This window comes from Rhagoletis pomonella, unplaced genomic scaffold, assembly GCF_013731165.1.
Source record: "Rhagoletis pomonella isolate Grant_MI unplaced genomic scaffold, Rhpom_1.0 Rhpom_scaffold_00009, whole genome shotgun sequence".
In the NCBI taxonomy this organism is placed as follows: Eukaryota; Metazoa; Arthropoda; class Insecta; order Diptera; family Tephritidae; genus Rhagoletis; species Rhagoletis pomonella.
The window spans coordinates 2,073,753-2,081,058 of NW_023458563.1; the positions used below are offsets into that span (position 1 = coordinate 2,073,753).

Consider the following 7,306-nt stretch of genomic DNA (forward strand, 5'->3'; position numbering starts at 1 on the left):
CATACATGCATACATACATGCATACATACATGCATACATACATGCATACATACATACATACATACATACATACATGCATACATACATACATACATACATACACACATATATACATACATACATACATACATACATACATTCATACATACATATACATGTATACATATGTACATATGTATGCACTTGGCATGTAATAAATTGCAAAAGTGGCCTGCTTTCCGTAGCAGCGTAAAGGCCCGTTTACATACAACTTTGGCGTTGCGTTGGCGTTGGCGTCACTTCGACAGCTGACTATGAGTACATGCATTTATATGAAAGTCTCCATATAACCAAAGTTGGGCAACGCCGATGCCAACACAACGCAGAAAGATGGCCAACTCTCAACTTTTCGCGTGCGTCGTGCGTCAGCTGTTCTAAATAATCAAAATTATGTGATTTAATTTTCATTTTTAATCAAATGCGAGCAAGAAATATGGTTTTTAATGCAATTATTTATGTAAAATTTTGATTTATCTGCCGCTAGTGTGTTAATTTAGTGACCAAAGTATTCTCTGCTACGCGTTCATTGTAGCAAGCACGGGCGTAACTCGCGCTGCTGTCAAAGCGACGCCAGCGCCAACGCGACGCCAAAGTTGTATGTGGACGGGCCTTAACAAGACAAAGCTTTTATAAACGTTTAGGGGATGAATATACATACATATACGCTTAGCATGAGGAAAAATAAAACGAACGATTCAAACTTTGTTTGCGTCGACGCGAGCAGCGCAAAGAACCAGCGAGCAAATAAATTTATGTATACCCAATTTAAATGTCCAGTAGCGGAGTGCTGTTTGCATTCCAATATCGCAAACGTACATATGTATGCACTTATGTATGTATCGTTCAGCTTATAATGGCTAGCGTAGATGTGTACGTATGTATATTTTGCAAAGAATATTCTAGTGACAATTGTTCAGCACTTACGTATGATTATTGCTACTTTCCTGTGATTTCCAATGTAGTTTTTCCGTTTTCCGTCTATCGGGTGCCCCTGGAAAGAGCTGGTTGCTTTGCCTTTTTTGGGGGGTTTTTGCTGGCGCTTGTCCTTCGACGATCGATTCTTAAATTTCACTGGGGAGAGGGAAATATTTTTGCTCCTAATTTTTTTGCTGAAATGCACTATATATACATACATACACTGGTGCCGATTGCTTGCTGGGTTGTATGGCTGCGCCTGTGGAAATCGCAATCCCACTTCGCAATCAGCGAAGCACTTTCGTAACTCGATGGCACTATTTTCACACCGTTTTTGTGATGGAATAATCGCTCGGTTTAGCGTAATTTTAATTAATTGCAAACTTTTTGAACGCACAAAAACACGAAATCGCGGGTAACTTGCTGCTATGTATTGCCAAAGTGACGACTTTGTTAAAAAATACTAGCGAGTAGTTATGTTCGTTTTTTTTTGATTTTTTGGTTGCCAGCTCAAATTTGGCTCGCAAGGACCATGCTGGAGGGCTTACGGAGGTAAACGCCTATGTACGATATTGAGAAGGGAAATTGTTGAGGCCTGGAATAAGTGGCCTCTGCTTCTCAAATCTGTTAGAGGTACGTGTAGGTACGGATCTACACGTGTAAGGGTAATCGATGTGAAGCACTCAAGTATTTGTATAATAATGCAAATGCGCATGTATGTAATTCATATGCAATTTAATGAGACAATATTGCAGTTCAATAGTACAAGAATGAGAATTCAATATAAATATAACACAAAGATGTTCCAAACAGTAATTGAAATGTAGATGTATAATTCAAATTGATACTTAGCAAAGTAAATGATGTATGTGGTATTGATGAAGTTGATAAATTCCTTCGGTTGATGTAGTTGGTTAAAATGATACTTTCTCGATGATGGTCCAATCCGTATGGTCGAAAAAGGAGAAGAACAGAAGAAGGAAGGAGAACCAATAAGGTGCCCCTATTTATAGCAGTCGCATGGCCACATCAAACTGCCGTAAGTTCGAAAAAGAGAGTGGCTGCGTTCTCTTTAGCAGAGGTGTAATTTAAGTGCGTAAGTCGATTAAACACATTGCATTCAAAGTTTTGCAAAATACTTAAGGAAAATTACTTAGCAACGTTTTTTGTGTCTCCTGTACAATTGAAAAAAAAAATGGACTTAGCAACTTTGCACTCTAAGCTAGCGATATACTATGTACAAAATTTAAACCCGTTGAGTGTTTTGTATTTGAAGTAGAATATTCAAATCTACTGTACTCTGTTTGGCTCGAAGTTTGAATCAACTAAAACATTAAATTAACTAAAGAAAACAGCTAAAACTTGGAATCTGTTTCAAATATGGGTAAAACCACCTGCATACCATGTAGCTGTAGTTTTCGGAAAGGCGAAAAAACTATTTAATAATTAGTATTTAAATTCCTGCTTCGCCCGATCTTATACTTTTTTTACTTGTTTTTATTTTGTCCTGTGTTATTTATTATTTATTTTTTAATTACCGAGCTTGAAAACTGAGTTTCCAATTTTAGTTGTTTCAAAGTTCAAAGAGTAAAGCGAAATTGGTTAGACAAGTGTGTAGTTTTTTTTTTAAATGCCGAAAATCAAAAGTTCTAGAGATATGTATGCCCATATATCTTTTTCGATATAATATCGGCGTTTTTAAAGTTTGTCAAGTTCTAATAAAAGACTGAATAAAATTTATATCCTTTTGAATTGCAAAATAATTGTAAATAATCAAAAGTAACCAAAAAAATGGTTTTTCTGGGTCAAGTTTTTATTTTTGTTTTACAAGTGTCCGATATTTCGGCTCTCAACGAAAGCCATCTTCAGGGACTCTAAATACAAAAACACTTAGAATACAACAAATTTCAACAAAAAGGCAATCGACTTAAATTACAAGAAAAAAGAAAAACCAAAAAAGCAAAACTAACATAAAGCACAAAAGGCCAAAGAAAATATAAATTATTTTTGCGTAGATGATTTCAACCTATGCTGTCAAGTGGCTGGACTTCGACTGATTTTGGTTTGTATTCTTTTTGTTTTATCGATCAGGTGTCTGTAAGCATGAGCGACGTTCTCTGTGTCCGTTTTGTAATTTATTCTTAATTCTGTCGGTGTGTTAGTAGCATTTCTATCGTCAGTCTTGTCTTGTTGTAATTGCTCTCCTTTTGCAATATGCTAACGTTATCAAAATTTGGAGAATGTGAGAGTTCTACACAGTGGGCCGAAAGTGATGTTTGTTGTGTGTTTCCATTATTGCGCGATCTTATATTTGATTTGTGTCCACTAATCCTAGTTTTTCAATTAATTTTTGTCGTTCCAACGTAGATTTTTTCACATTTGTTTTGCGTATTTCCATTACATGTTATGCTAAATATTACATTGTTTTGGTCCATTTTGTCAATTTTGCTTTTTGTGTTGCTGTATAGTTTTTTAAGTGTATTGTCCATTCTGTATGCAATTTTATATTTTTCTTGGTCATAGAATTTAATTTTCCCATGCTGTCTGCCACTTTTGGCACGTAGGTCATCGACTTCCACATTTTTGGCTGTTCTTTGTTGTCCTTGTTATGATTATGTTGTCCATAGTATTTATGTAGTAGCTTTTTGATGGCCTGATGTGGAAAACTATTCATGGTTAGTATTTTGGAAATGATTTCGTTGTTACTTCTGTGAAATATTGGGTCGCTTATTGTGAGTACTCGTCTGATAAAGTTGTATGCCGTGTTGAATATCATGTTTTTTGGATGTTTTGAAAAATAGTTCATTAGTCGTCCGGACGCAGTGGATTTTTGGTACCAATTTATTTTAATTACGTTGTTGGTCCTTGTGAGTTGAGCATCTAAGTACGGTAATCGGTTTTCGTGTTCTTCCTGCGTGAATTTAATATTTTTGTGATAGCTGTTCAATGCTTCTAGTGTTACGTCCACCTGGTCCTTTTTGATGATGGCAAATATATCGTCAACATATTTGGGTTTGGTTGTAAATTTTTTCATACATTCGTCCAGTAGGTCCTCCATCATTATATCTGCAATTATTGGTGAAAGTGGCGATCCCATAGGTAGTCCTTTTTGTTGCGTGTAGACTCGATCCTTATATTTGAAGTAACGGGTGTCCTTTATGCAAAATTTCAGACTGTTTATGAAAAATTCCTTCTTCCATTTGGTAGATTCTTCCATATCGTCCCATTTATGTTCGATGATCCTGAGAGCGTAGTCCACAGGTACGCTTGGAAACAGAGAAACTACATCGAAGGATATCATTATCTCGTCGACGTATATTGGTGTGTCTGATATTTTATTTCTGAAAACTATGGAGTCTTTAACGTTGTATACCGATTTTTCTGTAAGTTTTTTTAGCGTGTTTGCCAGGAATTTGCATAACTTATTGCGTCTATATTTGAGCAGATAGGTCTTAGTGGTGTATCCTGTTTGTGGATTTTCGGTAGTCCATAAATGCGGGGGGCTATTGCAGTTGTTGATTTCAATTTGTACTTTTCGCTATTGTTGATGATGTTCTGTGTCGCCATTTTGTCTATGATATCGTTGGATTTTTTTAGTAGTGTTGCCGTTGAATCCTTCAATGTTCTTTTATATGTCATCATATCATTAACGATGTTTTTCGTTTTCTAGTCGTAATCCTCTTCGTCCATCGCTACAGTGACATTTCCTTTGTCCACATCCAAAATTAATATATTTTTATTTTGGTTCAAAAATTTTTGAATTCGCTCCACTGTCCTTGTTATGAATTTTTCAGTTTTGTCCCACTGTCTTTTGTTTATTTCATTGTCAAGTATGATTGCCACTCTTGCTCTCGCGATTTCTTGCTCTTCTTTTTCTTTAATTGTCTGTATGCAGTCCTCACTGTCAGCTATTATGTTGAATATTGGAAGATCTTGCTGCTTAAATGGTAGTGCGAATTTTGGGCCTAATGAGAGCGCCAATTTTGCATATTCTGGTATTTCGATGTTTGTCTGGTTGGAGAATCATTTTTGTTATTGTAGATGATGTTAGTGTTATTGTTGTTTTTCTCTTTCAGTTTGTCAAATTTCTCTCTCAACCCTTGTTTCGTTTTAGTCTCATACGCTTTACTTCTTATTTCTTCGTTGCTTAACAGCTGATCCATTTCTTCCTCGGTTAGGTATTGCTTAATGTTGTTTTGGTTTATGTGGCTTTCCCTTTGGTAGGTTTTCATCATTATGTGTTTCTCTTGTATAATTTAGTTCATCATAATGCGTTTGGTTCTCTCGACACTTGTAAAACAAAAATAAAAACTTGACCTCAGGCTCGAAAAGAAAGCAGAAAAAACATCTATAACTAACGGTCGATTAAATAAATTCTTGCGTAACCAAAAAATTTTAATTTATGAGAAAACAATAGCATTATCCTCTTGGTTGCTTTTGATTATTTTGTTCGAATGGTTAATAATATGATTATTTTTAATGGTAATCGGTAATTGTTAATGAATAAGTAGAAGTAATGGTAATTAATCATTAAGCAGATTCTTAAAAAAATTAATCTAATCGGTAATCATGTATGGAGAATTCAAGTCAAGCGAGCGCGCTTGGAGAAGTAAACTTTTAATTTTTTAATTTAAATTTTTAATTTTTATTATATTTTTCAAGTCATTAATATATTTATGCGCATACAAATGTCTGGTTACACAGTTGAAAGTGAAATTTCCTACATACGTGCACCGAGAAAATAGACTAAAAGTACCCTGTGGGGAAAATCTCTAGTTTTGAACTGGTGCATTTCTAATACATTTAGAACCACTACTAGTTCGCGATAAATCTCTTTTGAATGCAAACAACTGGCGAATTTAACACAGCGATGTCATAGGAATTGGAAATTGTCCGCCGCTGCATTACCTTTTCTATAGTTCAGAACCAGTCCTAAATTCGACATATGGGATCTAGTTCGCTTTGCACCCCATTTTCTATAGTTCAGAACCAGTTGTAAACGAAAAAAGTAACAAGATGTTTTCTTTTTGGATTACCATGGTAGCAATTTTTAATTATTTGCAAAGAAATGTATTTTCAATCTGAAATCAAATTTGTTTTAATGAATGTAAATAAAATTATGCATTTGAAAACACGCTTACATACCTTTGGCTGTAGCTGAATTTGCAGAGGTGCTGCCTGTTATTGGTTAAATTCCAGAAGGTCCCAAAATGTTAAGATGTTAACAAAAATTTCAGTTTTGTATTACCAAACTATGAAAAAGCATCTGTGACGTGCAGACTGAAAGCGTATTTGAACGAAAAACCCGCCAAGCAAAAATCTATTTAAAGTAAAAAAGCCCCCCGCTGCATCCCTTTTTCGGTAGTTTCGAACTAGTTCAAAATTCGCCAGATGAGATCTGGTTCGTTCTGCATCCCTTTTTCTATAGTTTTGAACCAGTTCTAAATTCGTCATTTTAGATATAGATTTCTAAAATTGTTTTTTAAAAGTACCACATATCGCTGCTGGTTCGTTTTTGGCGATAAAGATCTAGTACGGAACTACAAATTTGGTTCACCAGTTCGGAGTTTCCCTACAGGGTAGTATCAGAAAGTTCGATTTGACATACATACATACATACATTCACACAGCCCAATTCTAAATAGGGAGTTTGTTCTCTGGGAATTTGTTTCTCCCGAGAAAGAAATTCTCCAATAATTAACTCCCCGAAAATTTGGAAGGAGAAAATTCAAACTTCGCAAGAGAGAAAACTCCCAGGGAGTTCCTGTTCAGAATCGGCCTGATAGTACCCATTGTATTAATTTTTGACGTTGACGAAGAGTTTTACACGATTTCTTATTCTATAAATAATCTTGTTCAAGCCTAAAAAATGGTTACGATTGAAGATAATAATAAGAATAAAAAAAAAACTTAAAAAAATTTTTTTTTTTAATTTCTCGTTTGAAGTAATATATTTTCTCCGAAATTTTGCTTTTTCGAGCTCTGGGGGCGATCATATATATATGCTGCGAACAGGAACGGCAACTTTTGTTTGTTCTATGTCATGGCGGAATTATACCAGGTGAAGTAACTAGCGTGAGAAAAAGATTTTAACACTGCCTTATTTGAAAAACTGCCTTTAAAATTTGAAGATAAGGCAGCCGAATGACAGAAAATAAAGCGATAAAGCTGTTTTATTACTTCACCTGTTTATTGTGCCATTGTTCCATGCAAACATTTTAAGGTTTTCCAGCAATGTTTTCACATATTAAATTCATTATAGTTGTAATGGCACTACACGCGATGTGGTAACATCTTACATGGCAACACTTATGTTGCCCAAAACAATAAAATTACGTCGCGTGTGTTGTCA

At 35.1% G+C, this 7,306-nt stretch overlaps 1 protein-coding gene across 3 annotated transcripts in view; it reads left to right on the forward strand.

Moving 5' to 3' along the window:
• LOC118745544 (plexin-A2) overlaps nt 1–7,306 on the forward strand; it is a 158,843-nt gene that overhangs the window by 21,456 nt on the left and 130,081 nt on the right. The gene's annotated exons all lie outside the window — the stretch shown is intronic.